Here is a 24520-nt window from a genome sequence, read left to right on the forward strand (position 1 = left end):
AACAAAAACAAATAAATCAAAAGTGAAATGCCTATAAAGATATCCCATACATCGTTGGGGTCAGTAACTCTTTTATGCATTAATTTGATCAAAAGTGACAGCAAAGACATTTATAATGCTACTAAAGATTTTCATTTTAAATAAAGGTTATTACTTTGAATTTTCTAAAAAATGTTTAGTCATCTGTGCCGGAATACTATTCTGGATTGTTCCAGCTCAATTTAACCCCTGGTTATGATATGAGTGTCTTGAAATTTCCCACCGTCTACGTGGACTCAGAGGGAATCAGAGCTAATTAGCTTTAGATTGCATTTTCTTCAGCACTGTAAATGCGACTTGTGCTGACCTTTATTGCTATCCTTTGGGTTTTCTATTTATCTCCATCTCTCTCCTGCATTTAATGAGAATGACCATATTTTGATTCACACACTGTAGTGAATATAAAATTCAGAGTATACACTCATTTCAAATTCATGCATCTTCTGGTGGGGAGGGAGGGGGGGAGCATGGAGCATTTCAAAATACTTCAAATGTAAGTTGACATCTTCCCTTCAGCGCTTTTAACACTAGTTGTATGAATTACAAACTGACAGATTTGTGTGCTGGGTTTACATTACATATGGGATTGGTTTTAAAGCAAAACAGAACTTGGATATTAAAAAACAACTGGTGTAAATTGGTCTCAAGGCTCAGGTTTTGCTGTTTGAGATGTTTGTGACATGAAAACAGGATGCAAAATTATAACAAAACAGAGTAAGAAAACTTTTGTGGCCTGAGGTGAAATGCAAGGTGAGAACTGACGGGTGGTAAACAAAGAACTGAAAGATACATGTTCTTGCATTCTCATCCTCATTTCTTCCATTGAAAAGAGAGGAGAGAGGCAGAAACTGACAGTTGTACCCTAAAAAAGTGACACTGTGATATATTGTGACTGTGCTGGCGGAAATTTTAATTACCCGCTGTAACCTTTATGTCACTAAGATATATCTAATCCAGCCTTGAACAAAGCTTCATTTGGCATTCTCTTGTTAGAGTAAATGAAAAAGATGGTAGAGGGAGAGGGTAAAAATGAGAAAGAAAGAGATATAAATGTAGAAAAACTTTGAAGTAGCAAAGCTTTCCCCGCCTGAGGGCAGCTTACATGTTGCCCCTCCTGAGCAAGGTTAGTGTGAGTGACTTTGAAGATCACAGCGATGCCACAACAGTCAGTGTGTGCCTCACCAGTTACGACGGAAGAGAAGAGCACTATCTCTCTCTTCTTCTGTCGACTCCTTTCATTCTGTCCCTCTACCATCAGGCTCATGCATTGCTTTGCAGGTCAGCTACATTCTCTCTCATAACTTATTTTCTTGCCTCATACAGAGAACCACACGGCCAGCTCAATACTTCAGCTCAGGCAAACCCCTGGGACAGCAGAGGTTCAGTTCAGTGCCTTACAGAAAATCTCTACCTTCTGCCATTATTTAATCACTCTCATGCTGTTTTGATCACATACTGTATTAATGTTTTTTCTTCTGTTAAAAGGTGAATTTAAGAATATCCAGACCAATCATTTGGTTTAATATAATTAAAATGATTGAGGACTGAGGCTGTCAATCTCCAAGATGGCAAAAATACACTACAGAAGTGATCGATATACCTCTGCACTCTATTCCAAGTCTCCTGAAGTTGCAAGATTTATGTAAGGAACAGACCCAATTTTTAACCTTAACTGAAAATCCGCCCTAACTCTCCTTTGAGCGATCATGTTAAAGGGTTAGTTCACCCAAAAAAGAAAATTCTGTCAGTAATTACTCACCCTCATGTCGTTCCAACCCCATAAGACTTTCGTTCATCTTCGGAACACAAATGAAGATATTTTTGATGAAAGTCTTACGGGGTTGGAACAACAAGAGGGTGAGTAATTACTGATAGAATTTTCACTTTTGGGAGAACTAACCCTTTAATAAGGGAAGCAATGTCCGATTCATGAATGAACTGTTCTACTGAGTTGAACCTTTTCAATGAATTGGTCAAGTTCACAAAACCAGTCAGAGCTGCATTACCCAAAGACAAGGCAAATTGCAGGGACCATTGATGCCAAACATTTCTACTTAAGCTAACAATGCTTTTGAGAAATGCAGTGCAATGATTCGTTTCCAAATTACACTGATGCAGATTAGGAGTTTAATTCACTGACTCAGTGATCTGGTTGTTCACCTAAAGGGCTATTTCACGCAAAATAAATACATAAATAAAATTCTGTCATCATTTATTCACCCTCATATAGTGAGCAGAGTACAACAAAGACATTTCAGAAAAAGTTGGTAGCCAAACCTTTTTTTTTTATAACCACTGACATCCATTGTATATACACAAAAATATTTTCTATTTTCCACAAAAGAAAGTAAGTCATACAGGTTTGGAACAACATGAGTAAATGATGACAGGATTTTCAGTTTTGGATTAACTATCCCTTTAAATTTAACAACTTAACATAATTTCTAATACTGAATAGGCCCCACTATTTTGGATGGATAAAGTGCAAATTAAGAAGTGCCTATTCTTTTCTTCTTTTTTATTAGACCACAAGGATACCACAATTACTACAGGAAGTGTTTGGATGATTGCGGTAGAGCTGCATGTGATAAAAAGGCAGAATACATTCATGTTTGTCAAGGAATTACACATCTCCCAGCTCCAATCCCCTTGCGTGTCTCCTAGAGCTTTATGATTCAATACAGTGATAGCATGTCAGTATTCCTAAAAAAAACTGTGCAGTAGAACTGGTTCCTCAAGGGTAAACACATTGTTTTCTCTATCATTGGGCCTGAGGCGGACCTGTCCAAAAGAACATCGTTTACATGAACATCTCTATATTGGATAAGTCCTCAGTGGTAGTGGCCAGAAGTGGGCTTGCTTTGAGCAGTGGCGCTGGATTTTAGACTTCAGTTCCACGGTGTTTGTGGGTCTCAGGTGGGGACGGTTGACAGTGACCGGTCACGGCATGCTGCCTGGCACCATTAAGGGAAGCCATCACACAGCAGCACGATGGGAATTATTTATGGCCCAGAGAACGATGGCAAAAACTGGAGCTTGCCCTCTGGGTGCGGTGTGACAGACTGCTAAATCACCATCTTACTGCAGCCTCTAACGCTAGAGTTAGCGCCACACCATCCACGGCAGAGTGAATTACCACCCTATAGAGAAAATACCATGATGAATACATTCATTAGAAAGCTGTATTCCTGATAAAACCCCTGAGGCCATGCATAGACCTCTCGCAAATAACAGGAAATGGCCCACATTTCAGTCGAGCCTGTCAATGCGAAAAAATCACTAGGTTAAAAAAAACAAACAAAAAAACACCATGAGACTGTATTAACTTATTTGTTCAATTTCCACAAACCACATAAGTTCTTCAGCCAGACATCAGTGTTTGTGGTGGTGAAATGGTAGAGCTCTGTGTAATTTATATGCCGGCATTCAGGTGTGAGAAATTATCCCTCATGGGGGGGCACTCAATTTTGCAGCCTTCCATCTGCTGACACTGTGAAGTGGGAAATGGTGAGGATATTTGCCTAATATAACAGTACTTCAATTTACTGTACATGCAATTTTTCATCTGTCTGGCTCTCCTGCTCAATCATGCATTATCCCATGTCAAGAAAAGCCACACATGGTGGGCAGGCTCTTATTTACGAGTATTTGTGTTAATAATGTACATGAGGCATGTGACATTAGAGAGGTCCCTCTCCACTAGAGTAGCACTCTGTGAATGATTAATCTCTCCTTTAGCATGGGCTATTTATTGCTGCTCCTACATTCCAGCTAGCAGCTATGCGACCAGTAATTAATTCCGGTTCCTGCAAACATCCTGGTTCTTTGATAAGTTAGCAAGATTAAGTTATGTGGAGTCATTTGATATGCCAACCTCTTAAAATACTCAACCTCACTCAAGAGTATCCTCTGAATATTCAGCTGTTCCTGAAACAAATCAGCAAAAAATAATTAAGGGGTTCAATCAAGCAAATAATTACATTGATTGATTCATATGGGAGCACACTGACACTTCAGACTCATGGAAGAAATAAAAGGATGCTTGGGAACAAGCTAATGAAAAGACAACGTGCTCAGCCAAAAAGGAAGAAAAAAAATGTCCACACATGGAGAGGCCACGTTTAATGGCTCCTAACCCCTGGCGGGGATCTAAACTAAGCCAAAATAAGGCTTGGTCTGCACTTAGTCTCAGCATTTTGTGGAGAGGATTAATTCTATCGTAATTAAAGGTTTTGTTGCGGCTCCTCTTGACACAGTAGTGGCAGCACTTTCTCTTCCTGAGTGGGATGAATTAGCCTGAAGCTCAGATGTTTAGTCTCAGACTCTACAACCCTTAGCTGTGACCTACTGTACCATCGAAAAGCACCGTGTGGTACAAAGAAATCTCTTTAAAAATACTCTAAAGTTTCCACCTTATTGTAATATGGTTCCTATATACATACGTGTGTGTGTGTGTGTGTGTGTGTGTGTGTGTGTGTGTGTGTGTGTGTGTGTGTGTGTGTATATATCTATCTATCTATCTATCTATCTATATCTATATCTATATCTATATATATATATATATATATATATATATATATATCTATATATATATATATATATATATATATATATATATATATATATATATATATATATATATATATATATATATATATATATATTTTTTTTTTTTTTTTTTTTTTTTTTTTTTTTATAGAAAAATTAAATTAAACTAAAAATTAAAATTCAATTAAACACAGACCTGTGCAAGTTATAGGCAATCAGACAAATCTTAAAGTATTGTAGAGTACTCTGTAAATGGGGTTGGGAACCGAGAATAGGTTCTTATCCAGAACCGTCAGCGTTTTTGAAAAATACAGGAACCACACGAAATTCCTAAGTTTCGGTTCCGAAAATGATTCTGGTGCGATGTGTGGGCAAAGTGCTAGGAGCTTATCCTTTAATAGCGATGTCTCACCTCATGAATATTAAAATAGTAATGAATGCACTGAAAAGCCCTCGCGCTACTCATATACATTTTGAGTCAGATATCAACGTAGAGAGAGAGAGAGAGTATAAAAAGACAGTAGAGCTGCACGATTAATCTTTAAAAGATCTCGATCTCGATTCAAACACCCACGCGATCTTATTCCTAAATAACAAAAACTTCACACCAGAACATTCAAATCTGTTTGCGTTGTCAATATATATGAAACAGCTTTATTTTCACAGTCTTTTCAACCACACAGTATCCATATTTCTGTGTTACAAATATTCAAATGATCACAGAAGTACTGAGATAAGTTTATGGTTTGAGTATAAACACTGATGTCTACGGTAGCAACCAAAATAGAGTAAATCACCTTTTGAAAGTCGCTTCAAATAACAAGAGTCATAGACATAAACAGAGAGAATTAGCTCCGGCTACAATGTTCTTCCGCAAGATGGAAGAACATTGATACAATAAGCTAGGAGAGATCCCAAATTCTCTAGAGAATGCAGAACTTTTCCTTGAGAAAAATGAATTATTTTTGCAAAAATTGCTAAATAATATGTTGAATTTGTTGACATTTAACAAACTCATTTGACAAGTATAAGAAATAAACAAAAAGAATTGTGCATTTTCCCCTTACTACTAATTTTTATCAGTTGTTTTAATAATTTTTATTGAATGGGAACCGGAACCGGAACTGGAAAATTTCTTAAGATTCCCAACCCTATCCCTAAACCCTAAATGAATATAAATAACTGTACTGTACAGTACTGTGCAAGCTAGACACAGATTCACTATTTATTTTTGCTTTAATGTGTCAATAGGAACAACGTAACAGATTTCCAAACAACACTGAACAGTACTGTAAACATGCACATCATTATAATATAATATTTATTCATATGCACTGTGTAGCTGTCACATTCACTGTCTGTCATCGTCCTGTCTGCACTACAGTTCCCAGAATCCTCCTTGTTTCCACACCTGAACTCACTCCCTTCATTACCCACCGGTTCATCATCATTATCTGCATCACCTGTCTTGTGTTCATCTGTGTGTGTATTTAAGTTCCTGGTTTTCACTCTTCACTGGTCGGTCAATGTTTATGTTAGGTTTATCTATGTTCTGAGCACACGCTCCCTTTTTGTTTGTATTTGTTTATATTTAGAATTAAAATCTTGGAATTCATCATCTTCATGTTCGTCTCCTACTTCATCCACCCAGAAGCCTGACAGTAGCCAGTGCTCTTTACACCTGTTCACAAATAGAATACAAATGCAATTGTCTAGAAATTATAGTGTCGTTTTAAAACTGTAAAACAATTTCATTACTTTGACCCTGAATTTGACTCTGAATGACTCCTTCCATTTCTCCTTGTCATTACGTTATAATTAGGCTGCATACTGATCAGGAGTCATACCATCACTTTTATCAAATCATATTTGATCAGTTTTTTTTTTTTTTTTTACTATGTGAATGCACAATTTGGATGTCATGAGAAAAAAAGGCTAATGAATTTGTGTAAATCTGCCATCAAAAAAAGGAGGCAAATGTCAGGCAAGAAATGGAGCACGCATCTGTCTTCAACCAAGAAAATGTCATGTCCTGTTAATCTTATCTGAATGCCTGCCCACTGATGTGCATTTAATTGCACACACACATCCAGTGCATCCAGACAGACTTTTGCTTGATTTCACAATGACATACACAGACACACATAAAGCATTGTTATTTTCTAAAAAAAATGCTTCCACTTGTAGATATCTACAGAAAGCAGTACAAATACACCTTAACAGAATGTCAATGAACCAACTCACACTTGTAGACACAGGAAATTCATGTCAACAGAACTCAATCAATCTAAATGTAAATAAAAACAAATCTTCCCCCAACAAAAATACAAGATAAAAGCTTATCAGCGTCAGATTGAGCAAAGTATCGTGAACCCCATGCTGACACAGGTAGGGAAAGACTTCTAGCATCTCCAAGTCTGCAGGCTACCACCTTATGTCTCTGTACGTCAGAGACACGCACACACAGCCACATATGGGCAGCAGTGACGCCACATTAGCTCAGCTTCAAGTTACACTACAGGACCAGAAACATTCACAGAGAACTTCTTAAATAAAAAGAGGAGAAAGAGGTGGGGGATGAGAGTAGAGCTGATGAGTGAAAGGAGAAGAAAGAGGGCATGTTTGATTAACACACTTGTTTTGACAATCATTCAAGTAATGAATGACTTGAAAAAAATTGACATTTATACAATAGAGTGTGCTCTGATGTGCTCATAAATGCCTCATTGTTACCATTGTCATCAACATCATAATCATGAATAATGACATTAATTTTTGGGTGAACTATCCATTTAATTTCATTTGCTGTCAATAAGCTGTTTTATGTATATATCAGAATTATATTACATTCATCATGGTCTCTAGATATCATACTGCAACAATGGCAGTTGTCATCAGATTTTCACATATCTCAGCATCCCTGCATAGCATCATTTATTTTATTACTGTAATCTTGAAACAGACAGACTACAAATAAACTGATTACAAAGTCGAAATATACAGCAAAAACATTAGAGATACACCAGTTAAAATTCTGAGCAATATCGATAAACAGATAATTGCTTTCGAATTATGGCTGATATTAAAATTATATACTATTTTATATAAATTAATTACAAAATAAAACAGTAAAAATGAAAATCATCATTTTAAATGCTACAACTTAATTTAGGCATCACAACATTACAATGTGCAACATGAAAATGGATGTTACTTAATTTTGAGATTTGCTAAAGACCACAAATAATGTATTATTGATGTTTTAAATAGTAGGCTAACTTTGAGCATTAATAACAGCAAAGATAAACCTAAATGGGGTAAATAATCATGTACATTTAAATATCCAATATCAGCAGATATCAACAACAACAACAACAAAATCCAATAATGGCTGATAACAATCATGTAAATATAGCCTACCTAAAAAACAATGTGCAACAAAAACAACAGGGGTTTCCAATGATATTCCAACTGTAACAGAGTGACAGAGAGAAAGAGAGCAAGAGGGAGAGAAACAGAGCACACATTCAGTCAACGGTGAGATGTACAGTTCCACTGAGTGCACTGCAGACTAGGGATGCTAACAATTAATTGACGATCGATTAAGCAAGGTCATGCACGTGCTGCTCAACCGCAAAACATGTAACGCCAGCAGACACAAGGAAAAATGATTAGAGTTATGTTTGGGACCATTTTACGTTAAAAGGCAATACAGTATACACCTTCATGAATAAAAGTGAGTGTGGATTCGCAGCCTATACATCTGGTTTATCTCGTAGGATGCATTTGGTTAAGAGTTAATATGGTATAAAGTGCACCGGTGATCATCTTCGGCGTGCGCAGCTCAAACAGCAATGCATGACTACTGACTAATAATAACTACGATTGGGACTGTCATATTGTCACTTGTGCATTTGCGTAATTTTGTGCAGATATAATTTGTAATAAAAATTTATTATTTTGTATATCTGATTAATCTTATATAGGATGCGTTTCGTTAAGTTAAACCCGCTAGCAAAGGGCTTCAAATTACCGGTGTTTATTCAGCGCTTCAACTTGCGCAACTCAAACAGCAATGTATGACTGATAATAACTATGATTAGGACTGTCATATTACATAACATTATAATGAGAACACTATTGTAATAAATCATTGTGAATTCATTGGCTTTAATTGCAGTGTTTCAGCGTGTTGCTCCAGGAAGAGCACATTCACAAAAGGAGTTACACATTCTGACTAGGCTTTTTTAATAAGCATTGGCACACAGTGCTCCCGTTCTCTGTCTTCATCAGTTATGGTCTCTGTTTAACGGTTCTGTCTGATATGTAACTAGATATTTAGTTTGCTTTTATATTAATAGACTATATATTATATATTATCATTCTTTCTTAAATATTCATTTATATAATTTAAACAAATCTTACTCTGAACGCGTTACTCTGTGCGTGATGGTCAGTCCGTGTGAATTTAATGCGGACAGAAGCGTCCAGCTTCATTTGAGACGCATGATCAACAAACTATAAAACCTTGATTTCAAACTATACTGCGCTATATTATATACATCGGCTTTAAATCGACCACCCTGCTCTCTAAGATATCAGCATCAGCAATAAAACAATATATTTCGTGCATCACGAACAGTAAGCTTGCTGTGCTTGTTAAAGTTTTTGCTCTGCAGCCGTATCCATTTCATAATATTTCCACAGAAATTACATTTTGGGAAATGATCGCAGTGCAGTGTGTGTGCAAGTCCGAAATAGAGTTTGGCCAAAATAAAACTAAAAACCAGCCATAAATCGGAACCAGCCGGTTTTTGCTCCAAACACATGACCGGCAACCGGCCAGTTCCGATTTATGGCCGGTCGACCGGTGCATCTCAAAGTAATTATGCAAATCAGGTAACAGAGCAAATGCACATAAAAATCAGTGCTGGACATAATTTGCACAGCAAAATTCCTTATTTTGCACTGAAATACTTTGCGCAAAATTTAATCTGGCCTTCAAACCAGCCACGCAGCTGCCCTGAACATGCAAAATACATCTAAGGACCATTCAGCCCCAAACGCCCTGAGCTCGAACCCACTTTTAACATACGCCAATCACAAACAAACAGTCCCATCATTCCAGTAGCTTCAGCCAATCTGACTCTGTTCCTGGCTTATTGTACAGCCTCAGTCTCCTGCAGTGCAGATGTGTGCTCCGTCAGTTTAAGCCCAAGATAAGGGAGGATTTACTGGCAGATAGAGAATGATTGACGCAGCTCATGCAAGGTCAGCTCACCAAAATGAGGGCTCACAGAGGAAATGTGGGTATTCTGTCTACCGCAGAGAGCCTGTGTGTTTGTGACTGTGAGCCTGTGTCTGTGAGCCCTATGAAATCCGGTTGATTGTGTGGGTGATATGTTCCAGCAATCTCTATGTGAGCAATTATGCATACGTTTAACTATTATTATGTTCTCCACTGGAGATAAGAACTTTCATTTCACGTATTACTCAACACAGAAATCAGCATATGCAATTAAAAAAAGTGGAACACAAAATAACTGTCTCTTTAATAGATAATAAGAGCTAATTACTAATTTAAATAGTAATTAGCTATTTTTTGAAAAAAATATATGAATTGCACCATCTATCCATCCATCTATCTATCCATCTATCTCTAAGGCCTAACAAACCTGCAACTTTTCAAACCTTTTTAAACCAAAAGGTTGCATACAAACTTTGATTTTTACAGTTAAAATAAAATTTATTTTAAAATCAATTCTACTTAATCCATTTTAAGTTCACCATAGACTGAGCAGGGTGAGAAAGAAATTTGCACACACACAAAAAAAAGAAAGAAGATAGAGAAGAAACAGGTAAACTCAAAGCCAAAGTCTTCTGTTTACAAAGCCAGTCTCATGAGGTTCCACATATTGGGCTCGGTAGAGTATTTTTGAAAGACACCAAAGGCTATTGGCTTAGTCACAAAGGTCTCTTCTCCTAAAGAGCGTCCTTTGAAAATTCACAGGTGACGTGTAGCCAAGCAGGAAGCTCTAAAATGACTGATATTCCCTACAGTGAGTCGCCTGGATTCGAAAGACGCAAAAACAAAATAAAAAAAACTGATCACCCCCCTGGAGATTTGAGCAGAGCTTCAATGGCAAACTGGTCTGTAGAAACAAGCTCAGTCCAGAAAGCCTCAGGACTGTGGATAAACCGACTGAAGAGTGTGTGATCTCTTCTCACCCTCTCTAAAGTGAAGACGGCTACAATTTGCACTTGAAATTAATTACCCAGATGTGAGGACGTGATTGACGTGGCGGCAGTTTCCTGGTGTCCGAGGCAGCGTAGAGAGGAGGCGTTCTCCAGAAGCCAGGAGCAGCTAGTGGAGCGGAAAGGAGAGGATGAGAAGACCTGGCAATTTGCGTATCCAGGGACCTACAGGAGGAAGAAGATCATATCGTCACCCTATTGCTGGAGAGAAGATGCGATAAGAGACTAAAGCGAACAGAAAATCAAACAGCTGCTCATTGCTTCCCCATGAAACTCTTAAATCTGGGCTGCATGCCAAGGCAATGTCTCACAAATGAAACTCAGCCCAGGATACCAAGCTTTCCCATTTCAGAGTTTGACAAGATGCTGCTGACCAGGCCTCCTTGTTGTGCTAATCTGGCTAATGGCTAAGCAGTGGAGACTGCCTTATCAGGGGACAACATGCTTTGTTCACACAATCCAAACAGCCATCCAAGCTCACACATGGCCGATGGTGGGAAAGCTAGGCAGACAGTGAGCGAATGCCAATGAGCATTGCCGGCCAAGCTGAGATTTCATTACTTCCTGGACGTGCTTTCGAGCCACAAACAGCTGTAGGCTGGGCCCGAGGTCTGCCACCTGTGCCGAGTTCCTCTGTAATCCCTAAAGTCTCTTTGCCGCCTGACCTTTAAGAGTGTCGATGGGCACAAATCCTATTTCGATAGCGGATAAGAGATATAGTTCCATCTACAAAAGGGCTACGTGAAGCTGTGTCACATACAAAACTGTCAGCGCAAGTACATAGGTGAGCATAAATTCTGAAGTTTAAAACAGAGCCATAAAAGTTTAATTTATGGCTGGTAGGTAGTAACTAGCCAAGGCAATGAGACCAGCTATTTTGGAGCTGTAGCTTTCATTCATAATTTACATTATAGTTTCAGCTGAGAGTAAAAGTCTCTCTTCTCTCTGTTTCCCAATGTCCCTGTCTCTTGTCATGCACACAAGGCTGTGGTGTCACTTAGCTGTGTATGAGTGAACTGATATGTGCAGGGGCTCTAGAAACACAGGCCAAATGAGAGCAGGAACCAGAGTTCCTGACGGCTGACAAGCTACAAGTAGTCTTTCATTTTAACATCTGTAAGGGGGGGGGGGGGGGGGGATGCATCACTATTTATTCACCGCCATTACTGTTACAAACCTTTTATTCTATAGAACACAAAAGATGATATTTTGACAAATGGATCATTCTCATAACATGTTTCAAAGTGATCTCTTTTCAACTGAATGAAAGCAAAGACAATGGGAAGGGAAGAATTTAGCACTATTTAAGAGATAGTTGACCTGAAATCACCATAGGACAGGGCTATTCAACTAGCTTTATTCGAAGGCCAGATTATCACATCGAAAAGTCGAGGTGGGCCGGTGGGTTGGTTTGGGGGTTTAGCTTATTATTGAAACATAACAGTTTCAATAAATAAGCTAAAGTAAACCTAAAAAAGTATGGTATTTGCTTGGAAATGTGGTACCCAACAGTATGCAGATATATAAAACCATAATAAATAAAAACTTGATAATTTACAGCTGTGTACAACTATTTTCCTTGGAACAAATAAAGTAATTATACAAACTCATAGCTATTGGTGAGAAATAATAATTATTTTATTTATAATTGTTATGCTTAAATGAAAATATTCTGACAGTGAGACTTGATAACCACAGGCTACTCACTCCCACTGTATAAAAAAAAAATGCTTAAACACAGGTTAAAAACTATACACACCTTTGTAAAGAAACTGACATAATTTCATAACAAAAATGAATTATATATTCCTCTACCCACCTTATAAATCTAATGCAATATAAATCACTATAACATAGTATTCAATATAAATATTGCACATTTCTGCCCAACCCATGGTAAATTACTACAGTACATTCATGGTAAATGTTTGTAAGGGTGATTAGGGGATTTAAAGTCTTCTAATTTCGTTCATGATACAATGTTTCTCTTGCTTTCCTCATCAGTCTTGTTGGGAATGTTGAGGCTGATTTAATCCGATTTAATACTAGTTAAATCAGAGTGATTTGTGGTTTGTAACAGAGAGGTGTCTGTCGAATTGAAACGCTTCCCACTGGTTGTCGCAACGCTGTTTAATATTAGTGACTGGGACCGGGAGTAAAGGCAACTGTGTGCTGGGCCGTGTTGAAACAACTAGTGAAACAACTGAAAACAGCGCTATTTGTTGTTACTGTACTGACCGAGAAACCACTTCAGATGATTCAGTGACAGAGCGGTCCGAATGAATCCGAATAGTTTTAGACCGTTATGCAAGTGTGTTTAGAAAGAATCGAACCAAAAGAATGATTCATTCACGAATGATTGGTATCGCTGTTTCAGTCGACATAAATTCGGGACACATATAATAACTGCTGAAATATTCGCACGTAAAACATTTCTCAGGTCAAGCGCGAGTATCAAACTAAATTTGCCGCACCGCCAGGAAAAGAGGAGGAGGGAAGTTGGTGCCGTCGGGCCGGATGGAGATGATTGGCAGGTCGGATTTGGCCCGCGGGCTGCCAGTTGAACAGCACTGCCATAGGACCCCACTGACCCCAAAAACAACACTGTGCCCAATTTTTAAAAAAATCCTTCAGGTTTGGAAGACATGATGGCGAGTACTTTTTTTTTTAATTATTATTTTTGTGCAAACTATCCATTTAAAGTTAAAGCACAAACAAGTGCTAAATTCTTGAGGGAAGATAACTTAAGGACTCCAGAGTGTCCCGTCCGCCTCCGCTCCATACATAAGCATTCAGCCGGCTGAATCGAGAGCGTTTTAAGACCCCTCTGCACATTCTCACCAACAAGAAGTCTCAGGTGGCCTGGAAGTGAAACTTGGAGAAGGTTGAAGAGATAGAGACAGTATGACAGAGTGAGTAACTACAGTGAAAAACACTCAGGCTATGTACCGGCCAGCACCAAACTGTGCCGCAAAGGACCAATGGCGTTTAGTCACAAACTACACAAACAGAGAGCTTGTCACTTTAAGTAAGGCACCATGCTGAAGTGTATTTACCACACAAGCTAATCCATCATTCACCATGTTAGCTCCTCTGTCATTCCCTTTGCGCCCAGATAACGAACCATTTTTGTTGCTAGGAATCAAGAACGTTCATTCAAATAAACTTCAACATGGCTTCAGGAGCATGAAATGCTTTTTGATGGTGGGTCAAATCAAATCAAATAAGCTTTATTTACAGTGCAGATTGTCACAAACATGGTTTAAAGGGAGCCAGGCTTATCCTCAATACCTTGAATGCTAAGGGGAAAAAACCTTCGGAAGTGAAAGGATAAAAGAGCAATCTTCTTCAGGTCAGCCTAGTTGAATAAGTAATCAAAAGGCTGTCACTTACAGGTGATGCATTAGATTGACCTGAATGGCTCTAATGGATGTCACTCTATTTGCAGATAATAGGGTATATAGACCGTAGCAGAGGGTAATGTAATTAATAAAAACACCCAGTAAGAGCACATAATGTGCTTTCCCATCAGCCAGGCACAAAGAGAAACACAGATAGGCTAGAGTGTGCATTTATGTCACCGAAAGAGACATACAGAAACTGAAAAATAAAAAACAGAGGCAGTTAGAGAGGAAGAGAGTGGTAGGTTGGTGGAACAGGCAGTGCAGCTTGAGAAGTGCCTCCTGCCACTCTCACTTGCACAAAGCCACGTCAGCGTCCCCAAGGTTACCATCTGCCTCTCAGCAGAGCGAGGCAGCTCACCACGAAACACACTTAATCACCGCGCAACCTCTTATACACTCATTTCCTGTCTTTCTCAGAGGAGGCTGCTCCTAACAGAGGGGATTTTTCAAAGTACTGATACGTACAATGGCTGTCTTACTCATTACAAAAACACAAGTCTTCACGTTCACACTGCAGTTTCACTCCTTCTTAGGAGCTTTGTTTCAACTAGCCACTGGCATACTGGAATCAATTCATCAAAAGCTTAAGCAGCTAATGAACTGAAGCAGCTAATGAACTGAAGGATTGAGGAAATGAGAGCATTCAAGGAAGAAAGAATGGATTAGAATATTATAGGGCAGAGGTCCTGTAGTGTTTTTGATGGTGGTGTTAATATGCTATATTGCAGCGTTTTACATTAAAAACTTGGGAACAAATGACATTTCGCGAAAAGTCTGAGCTATTCATGATGAGAAAAATGTGTTTTTCTGAATCAGTCTTAAGCCTAAGGTCTCTGAAAATAATGCTGGAGAATTCCCTCTCGGTATGGCTGCTTCCTCATTCCAAGTTCATTTTCAGGAGGCAAGTTATTTCTTTGTTATCAGTTTCCAGAGAGAATAAAATATGTGCATATTTAGCACTGCGAGACCTCTGCAGTCAAGCTAGCCGCCTCAATACTGCTGCACAAGAACAGACAACCCACATCACTTTGTGTTTACACCAGTGGTCAAAGATTTGAAGAAAACAAACATATACATACTGTACAGTACAGCTGCATTTACATAAACCCACATCTTGAACATATATATATTCTCACATATTTGCTTTAATGCAAAAAGTATCCACACAAAGCAAGAAAGACCCTCATTATCCAACTCACAAGAATTAAAAGAGAATGATCTATTAACTCCAAGGCATTTTTTTGGCTCAGTCACACTCAAACACACCTCCACACATATTGGCTCAGTCACACTCAAACACAGCTCCACATTTATCAAAGGTTTCTCAGTAACTATATCCTTCCTTATAACTTTCTTCACTGCATACACAGAATGCCAATGTCTTATTCAAGTTCTGCACGCTGAAAGAGAGCCTCACCAGAGGGGGTTAAGTAAGTAGATGAGCCTGAGGTGCGACCTCCCATGACTTATGCACACTTCTCCGCAATGGAACCATCTTGGCAGGATACAGATTTACAAACGGGCTCCAGCGTACCCAGGCCGCTACGCTACACTGCACGCACAAAGAGAAAAACATGAAAAGCTCAGCAGAGCTGGGTAATGAAAGATTATATGAAAGATTAGAGGACTAGCTTAACCATCTCAGAATTACTCAACCTTTACAAGCTCTGATGTCTCCATAACTATATTGGGGAGGATAATATGATAGGCATCATCTCCATCACTGACAAGTGAAGCATGGCAGAGAACAATAATCAATCCGGTCACGTTGATATCCTCCATCCGAAAGCTATGAAACTCAATCATGAATGTTTATGGGCTTTAAAGAATAATTACGATGCCACTTCATGTTATTAAAACTTTAGATGTTACATCTTGGAATCTGCTTACCACAAACATGAGTGTTTAATATGATAATATGATTTTAACAGCTTTGTCTTGGTGACACCAATGACACCAACAACATTTTATTTAATTTACACCTTTCTACAACAAAATTAAAGTGTCTTAAAACAGTATGCACTACAGATCCTTTTGCAATTTCACACGCATCAAACCTCATTTGAATATTCAAGAAATGGTACATGGTTACTTTATTTGCATATTTCTTCCACGCGCTGATTGTACATTCAGAGTCAAAAATGTTATGAATAACTACAAGTGCTCCCAAGTTCCCCCATTAAGAAGCACATCTCAGAGCTGTACATTTCCTCACGTCTCTACGCAGAAAGAGCCCATCAACTGCATTCCAGCAGGAAAAAAAAAAAACCCAGCTTTTATCGGCCTCAGCCCCTATGTGGTTTTGTGCCGTGATTGTCTTGATGGAACAGCGAGGCTGATGGCCACTACTTTCCACATCCAAACCCAATAGATATGGGGAGAATGATGCCCTTCAATGTGTATACAGCCCCATTATCAGGCCTGTAATCACACTTTCTTTTTCCCTAATGGAGTTTTGGTCGACTCTGTGAGATTGTTCCTTCTTTCAGGTCGATGAGAATACATCATGCTCATATTCTGGGTGATATTGATCTAGGACTAGTCAATAATGCCTTTTCGGAGATACAACAAACAACAAACCATACCAACACATGCAGGAAACTGATATGTTTGTTGAAAGGGGAGACTCTACCCCTTAGAGGCCACATCCAAACTCTTTGATAAATAATTAAATACAAGCATATTCCAAACAATAAGATATGGATGTGCGAGTTATTTTCAAATGGCATCCATATTAACAGGAAAGATCTCTGATAAAAAACTTTTAATGCATTGTTATTGAATTATATATTACATCTTGTATAGCAAACACAGTATCTTGTAATACTGTATGAGAAGAAATGATCTCAGTACTGGAAATTGTGAAAAAGTGTGAGAAAATCAAAACCTGGAGTGCTGTATAACTACTTTAAACAAGCCATAAATCATCTACGTTTAGACAGGATTTTTTTTTTTTTTTTTTTTTTTTTTTTTTTTTGAGGACGGAAGTTAAGGGGTGCAGTTGTCCTCATCCATCTGGAGGCTTTGGACCATATGACAGCACACATGGACCAACTTCTCTCATGATGGGCTGATGTCTTAAATCGGCAAAACTGAATTCATACTCAAATAACTCTATACCAGCAAGTCAAAGGTAAGATAAATGAAAGGTATTTCAAAAATATATTTCAAGACATGTAATGCTATAAAAGTGATTGGTGAGGAATAAAGGGTCTATACTTGCTTATCTCCAAAATACTTCTGATATTACTAAATTCTGAGTTAAAATCAAGACTGCATAAACCCCAACAGGGTGTTCTTTTTGAATGATGACTGTGCATCATCTCTTATTTAATACCGTTGAAGAATAATTTGTGAGAAAGTTTCCTTTTTTCCAGAAAATCTCGTCTGAACATTTTCAAGAAATCATATTTTCCCACCAAAATGATACCAGGACTGTAAACGCTGTAGAAATTCGTGACCACCATAGGGTGATGTATTTATCGATTCTTACACTTAAGTCCAATAATAAATATTTATTTAGAGCTAAATCATATGTTGTTACTTACCATGAAGCACTACATATTTTAACCCCATCAAAGTAAATCTGGAATTTAAATGCTTAAAATTGGAATAAGATAAACTAAACTGAACAACCACATTTTAATTTAACAAAACATTTGTAATCCATGGCATTTCTTTTACAAAACATGTTTTGTGCCAACCTTGCTTCACTCAAAATGTGTTAGGGATGAAGGTCAACACAAAAATGGCTAATAATGCTTTTAACTAGCAAATATCAAAGCACAACACCACATTATTTACAGCCAATATTCTTGTTTTGAGCACACAAAAAAAAAAATTATCTTAAAAAAAAAAAACATCCCCATTTAAGAGTTACATCTTGACTAGGCTCATATAATTGTAAACATTATAAAATAAATACTGTAAGATAAACTTACCAAAACGTACAAAAACGTTAAGGTATAGTAATAAGTAACAAAAACGTAAACGTACCAAATTTTATGATGCCAGTTCTTTAAATATGTTTCAAAATACGTTAAGGTATAGTAATAAAGGTAAACGCATAGCACACAACAGACATTCTACTGACAATAAGTAACTTTTCAAGTACGTCAATGTATTCTACTGACATGTAGTTGCAAAGTTACTTATAGTTAGAAAAATGTCTAAAGTATACCATCAAAATAAAGTGTAACCTACAACAAAATTAATTTGTTGAGCCCCGTTAAAAGATTTCACTATGAATCAGGCTATTAGCTGAGTTATAGAAGAAAAGCCCTTTATAAATTCACAGACCAAACACCATTTTTATTAAAACATTTGATTAGAGTGTTCTTGAGCTGTTTCCATGGTGAGTCTGTGATCATTCTTCCACAGTGAACTTTAAAGGGCACCTATTATGCAAAATTCACTTTTACATGGTGTTTGAACATAAATGTGTATTGGCAGTGTGTGTACACAACCACCCTATAATAATAAAAATCCACCCAGTGCTTTTTATATAATCCCCATAAATCATAAGCACTGTCTCAGAACAAGCTGTTCTCAGATTCGGGGCAATGTGACGTCACTTTGCACAGGCCCCTCCCACGACTGTTGATTGACACTGCAGTTTGAGCATAGACCCGCCCTGAGTGAGCTGGACACAGAGTCTGCCATTGTTTTTCGACGCTTGAGCAGCTGTAGTCAAGAATGTCTTCTAAGCGATTGAGGTGTTTTGTTGTTGGATGTAAGAATGAACATAGTCTTCATTTACTCTTGTTGTTACTCGAGGATGGATCAGTACTGTTTGTGATCCAGCTTACAGTCTCCGGAGCGACAGGCCTAACGTTACTGATCACGGCAGAAATGAAAGTGAGAGCTCATAGAGTCATTTTACAGATATAAGGTTTACCAGTTTATTAAGCACCCACTGAAAAGGTGTGTATATGTTTGTTTACTCTTAGTTGTAACGAGTGTTTTGTGTACTTCGCTGTGTATGTTGATAATGAAAGGGAGAGAGAGTTTATGGATAAGACTTTAATGCGCACTTCTTTTACTGTGTTTATTCAGCTCTTACAGAGATTCTCTGGAGTAAAACTAACGTTCATATTTTTTGTGTGATGTACAATAAACTTCACTGAACTCGTCAGTATATTTTGGTCATCATTCGGACGGGGTTTGCTACAGCAGGCTTGTATTAATAGTGGATAAAAGCAGATGACAAATAAGTTATAACCATAATTAAACTAAACTATACCTGTTCTATCTCCATACAGCATATATTCTCTGGCTCTGTGGGCATTATTGTCCAACTCCAAGTCGAAATGAACGCCGCAACTGAGAGTTTATGTTCTGATATTATCAGATGAGATTGTCCTGGCTCTGAGCGCGAGCTCGTGATGCTCCGCCCCCTGGGCCGGCAGCAGCAGTTCATTTGCATTTAAAGGGATTCACACTAAAACAGCATGTTTTTCTGAGCTCCAATAAAAAAATTATCTGTTGGGTATTTTGAGCTAAAACTTCACATACATACTCTGGGGACATCAGAGACTTATTTTACATATTGTGATAAGAGTCATAATAGGTGCCCTTTAATGAAAACTAGTTATGGTAGAAAGAATTAGGACAAAAATGTTTTCAAAATCTCAGTAGTCATGGCTATATCCTATATCCCATCCCATCAACAGACTAAAGATACTTCAGGAGAACCTTAAACATCTTTTGGAGCTTAGAATTCCACTGATCTTGCTCTACTCAAACTTCACTTTATTTCGCACTACAGTATGGCGTTCATTTAATAGTTTTCCAGCTCATTTTGAGATATATTTTCCATCTCTATTTGTATAATGTTTTATTCCAACACGCATTACAAGGGTATGCTTCTCTTGCACTATTAAAATCCTCTGTTTGCAGTTGCCCTGTACTGTGAATTGAATTTAATATTATCCTTGTAACCGACAAGACTGTGCAAACATGCTTTTCATTGTTTTTCGAACAAATACACAAGAAATGTCTCTCTCTACTATGTCTATTCCCACTCATGTCAGCATGGGCACAACTGCAAACAAAAAGCATGCAACATATCACATTTTTATCTCTTTGAAATATACATGCCTTGTCCATGCAGTGAGCCTCATCACATCCAGTGCCACAGATGTCATGACACCACACACAGATGTGGAAAAAAATCCTGCATCCAATCCAGTGTTTGGTGTTTTAAGCCCCCAACGGCGCCATCCAGGCAGCGAGGGGATGGGTAGGTTTAAGGTTGAGGGTAGGGTTAGCTGCCTCTAAGGAGCCATTGGGGGCTTAAAACACCGTCGAGCGTCCAATCCACTCAGTTGCATGTATTCACACTGATGTCACTGAAATGATAGTAATGCATGTGGGACCATAGCTATGTAGAACTGACGATGAGTTAAATTATGTTGACAGACATGTTGAAACACAGCCTCCAAAATCATCCTATTCAAGTGACATTTAAAGGCACAATGTCATTTTTGCCAATAGAGGTCGCTTATTTAAAACAAAGGCATAGCTTGTTGATGCCATGAATGAGCGTGGAATCATGGGAGTGGTAATCATCTCTACAGCTGATGGAAAGCAATCTGATGACGGGACTCATCAGAAATCATGTTCATGGTTGAGCTACTGTATTAAAGTTTTATTAGCATTACTGTGGTATGAAGCAGGGCCTGGGACATTTTATATTGCTGTCTATTATGCATATATGCCGCAGTCAGCTGCTGCCACTCCTTTAGTTTTGTTTGTTTTTTTACGATTAAAAGTACGATTGAAGTTGCATTTAATGTCTCCCTCCTCCTTCCCTGAACTGTTACAGTTGCGTTTGATCACTTAAATTCACATTATTTTATCTCATTCTATTGAAATAGATGTTGTGCTGAATTACTACTCATACAGGTTGCGTCACCTAATATATTAAAATTGTGGGGTAATGCAGCACTGTTTTACTTGGTCAAAACAATCATACAAATACATTTGAGTGTGTTGAAAGTTATGTTAACGTTACTCTGTGCGTTCGCTCAGTGGCTGGTATGAGAGACTTGTTGCACACTGCAGTAAGCTAGATCGATCTAAAAATATAATTAATAAAAGCTGGATGGCTTGTGTTGCTAAGTGCCATGCACAATTAATTTAATAATATATTATATGATGGGGAAAATGCTGTACTTTTATTTAATATATTACATTTTAAAATTAATATATTATTTAAAAATTAATATATTGTTATTTAAAGCAAAACTGAAACTGAAGCATTGGGCTCAAGTAGCCAACCTCTCTCATTCCCCACGAATCCAAATGTTTCCATATTCGTGATGTAGGCTATTTGGATGTTAAACTATTATTTATTAGCCTAAGTATGTAAACTAGGCTTTGTACTTCACTCGCATTTCATTATTGACGTAAATCATCATTCACATGTGCAAAAATGTGGTTGGTATAACACCACAGTAACTACTTGTCGCAGTTTCTTTTCTTTCAGTTTGTCTCAAAACATTTATTTAAGTGAAATAAATTTTGCATATTTATTCCTTATATATATATATATATATATATATATATATAATTATTTCCATTCATAGAAGAGCTGCAGATGCGTGATGTGACGATGTGTGGAAACCTCATGTTCTGTTATATGCAGCTATTTGCGCATGTAAAACATAACCCCTGGAAAACTAATTTTGTTCTTTTAATGGGTCACAGACACTTATTTAATTCTAATTTAACAATCTCATTTAATGGCTAATGAAAAAAAAAATTAATTAAAACTAATTTCATACAAATATTCCATGAGTGCATGAACTATGTTTATACCACTTTGATGATAGTCAATATGAACTTGTATGAACATTTCAAATGAAAAAAAATAAAAATAATTACACATACATACATACATACATACATACACATATACACATATACACTCACCTAAAGGATTATTAGGAACACCTGTTCAATTTCTCAATGCAATTATCTAATCGACCAATCACATGGCAGTTGCTTCAATGCATTTAGGGGTGTGGTCCTGGTCAAGACAATCTCCTGAACTCCAAACTGAATGTCAGAATGGGAAAGAAAGGTGATTTAAGCAATTTTGAGCGCGGCATGGTTGTTGGTGCCAGACGGGCCGGTCTGAGTATTTCACAATCTGCTCAGTTACTGGGATTTTCACGCACAACCATTTCTAGGGTTTACAAAGAATGGTGTGAAAAGGGAAAAACATCCAGTATGCGGCAGTCCTGTGGGCGAAAATGCCTTGTTGATGCTAGAGGTCAGAGGAGAATGGGCCGACTGATTCAAGCTGATAGAAGAGCAACTTTGACTGAAATAACCACTCGTTACAACCGAGGTATGCAGCAAAGCATTTGTGAAGCCACAACACGCACAACCTTGAGGCGGATGGGCTACAACAGCAGAAGACCCCACCGGGTACCACTCATCTCCACTACAAATAGGAAAAAGAGGCTACAATTTGCACGAGCTCACCAAAATTGGACAGTTGAAGACTGGAAAAATGTTTCCTGGTCTGATGAGTCTCGATTTCTGTTGAGACATTCAGATGCTAGAGTCAGAATTTGGCGTAAACAGAATAAGAACATGGATCCATCATGCCTTGTTACCACTGTGCAGGTTGGTGGTGGTGGTGTAATGGTGTGGGGGATGTTTTCTTGGCACACTTTAGGCCCCTTAGTGCCAATTGGGCATCGTTTAAATGCCACGGCCTACCTGAGCATTGTTTCTGACCATGTCCATCCCTTTATGACCACCATGTACCCATCCTCTGATGGCTACTTCCAGCAGGATAATGCACCATGTCACAAAGCTCGAATCATTTCAAATTGGTTTCTTGAACATGACAATGTTCACTGTACTAAAATGGCCCCCACAGTCACCAGATCTCAACCCAATAGAGCATCTTTGGGATGTGGTGGAACGGGAGCTTCGTGCCCTGGATGTGCATCCCACAAATCTCCATCAACTGCAAGATGCTATCCAATCAATATGGGCCAACATTTCTAAAGAATGCTTTCAGCACCTTGTTGAATCAATGCCACGTAGAATTAAGGCAGTTCTGAAGGCGAAAGGGGGTCAAACACAGTATTAGTATGGTGTTCCTAATAATCCTTTAGGTAAGTGTATATGAAATAATAATAATAATAATAATAATTATATATATATATATATATATATATATATATATATATATATATATATATATATATATATATATATATATATATATATATATATATATATATATATGTATATATACACACACACACACAACAATATCTGAACTTTGCTGGGTGAATAATTCCTTGATTAATAAAATTTACTTTGGTTTTCTTGTCCTTTGAATTTTCTTGTTCATTTTAAGATGCAACCTTACAAAGTAATAGAGGAGGAACAGAATCTCTGTTGTTGACACATGGATCTGAGATACAGAATCATTTATTCAGCTTCCTGCAAGAGTGATTTAAAATAAACAAGATGCCTTGATGACACCTCAAAGGGGAGTAAAGAAAGAAAAACCCCTTGCATATCATCTTCAGTAAAACTGCACAAAAAATTAAGATGATGTGATCAAACATCAGGCAAAAGCCAGAGAAATCATCTCATTAATGTGGTTATAGATCTAAAGCATGTGATCAGAGATAGAAGTAGAGCTCTTCACACACTATTCTTTTCCCCAAAGTTCTGGCGACTTAGGCACTTTTGCACTTTCTCCATGTGCTCAGTCATCAGTCTCCGAAAGAGCACAAGGTTGGCAGGGTTTTCCTACCTGTCACCTGCTGAACCTCAGCTCCATGTCCACTCGACATCCACTTGTCTAAAGCCCTTCAGCTTGACAAACTCTGAACCCGCTCCTAAAAATACCTTATATACAATCCCAAACTCTTCCTAGCCATATGGCAGCCATCAATACAAATTACGTATGCAGGGTTCAAAAAAGTAACTTTAGCCATACCCACTGAAAGTGAGTGAATCGAGAAAATGTAAATACACTAGCCATAAATATTTTGAAACACTATTATTTCAAAATATAATATTTAGACACTGGCCTCGTTTACACTGTCAATGAAATGTGACCCAATTCCGATTTTTTGCTCACAGTTCGGATGTGTTCTATGGCAGTGTAAACAGGAAAAAAACGCATGCATTCGGATATTTCGAGATCGGTTTCAGGCTTCATTCATATGTGGAAATAAATCAGATACAAATCAGATATGTGCCAATGCGACTGCCATGTAAACGGGCAGATCGGA

At 37.9% G+C, this 24520-nt stretch overlaps 1 protein-coding gene across 2 annotated transcripts in view; it reads right to left on the reverse strand.

The window, feature by feature from the left end:
- The window catches only part of drp2 (dystrophin related protein 2), a 152430-nt gene that overhangs the window by 94221 nt on the left and 33689 nt on the right, over positions 1-24520 (reverse strand). The window contains exon 1 of one of the 2 annotated variants that reach the window (XM_079892911.1): positions 10863-11002. The exons of the other annotated variant lie outside the window; for it this stretch is intronic. The gene's annotated coding sequence lies outside the window, so the exon portion shown is untranslated. Of the gene's footprint in view, positions 1-10862; positions 11003-24520 lie in introns of those variants that run through there. 2 annotated transcript variants of the gene reach the window in all.

The sequence above is a fragment of the Squalius cephalus genome (assembly GCF_949319135.1).
Source record: "Squalius cephalus genome assembly, chromosome: 14".
Classification (NCBI taxonomy): Eukaryota; Metazoa; Chordata; class Actinopteri; order Cypriniformes; family Leuciscidae; genus Squalius; species Squalius cephalus.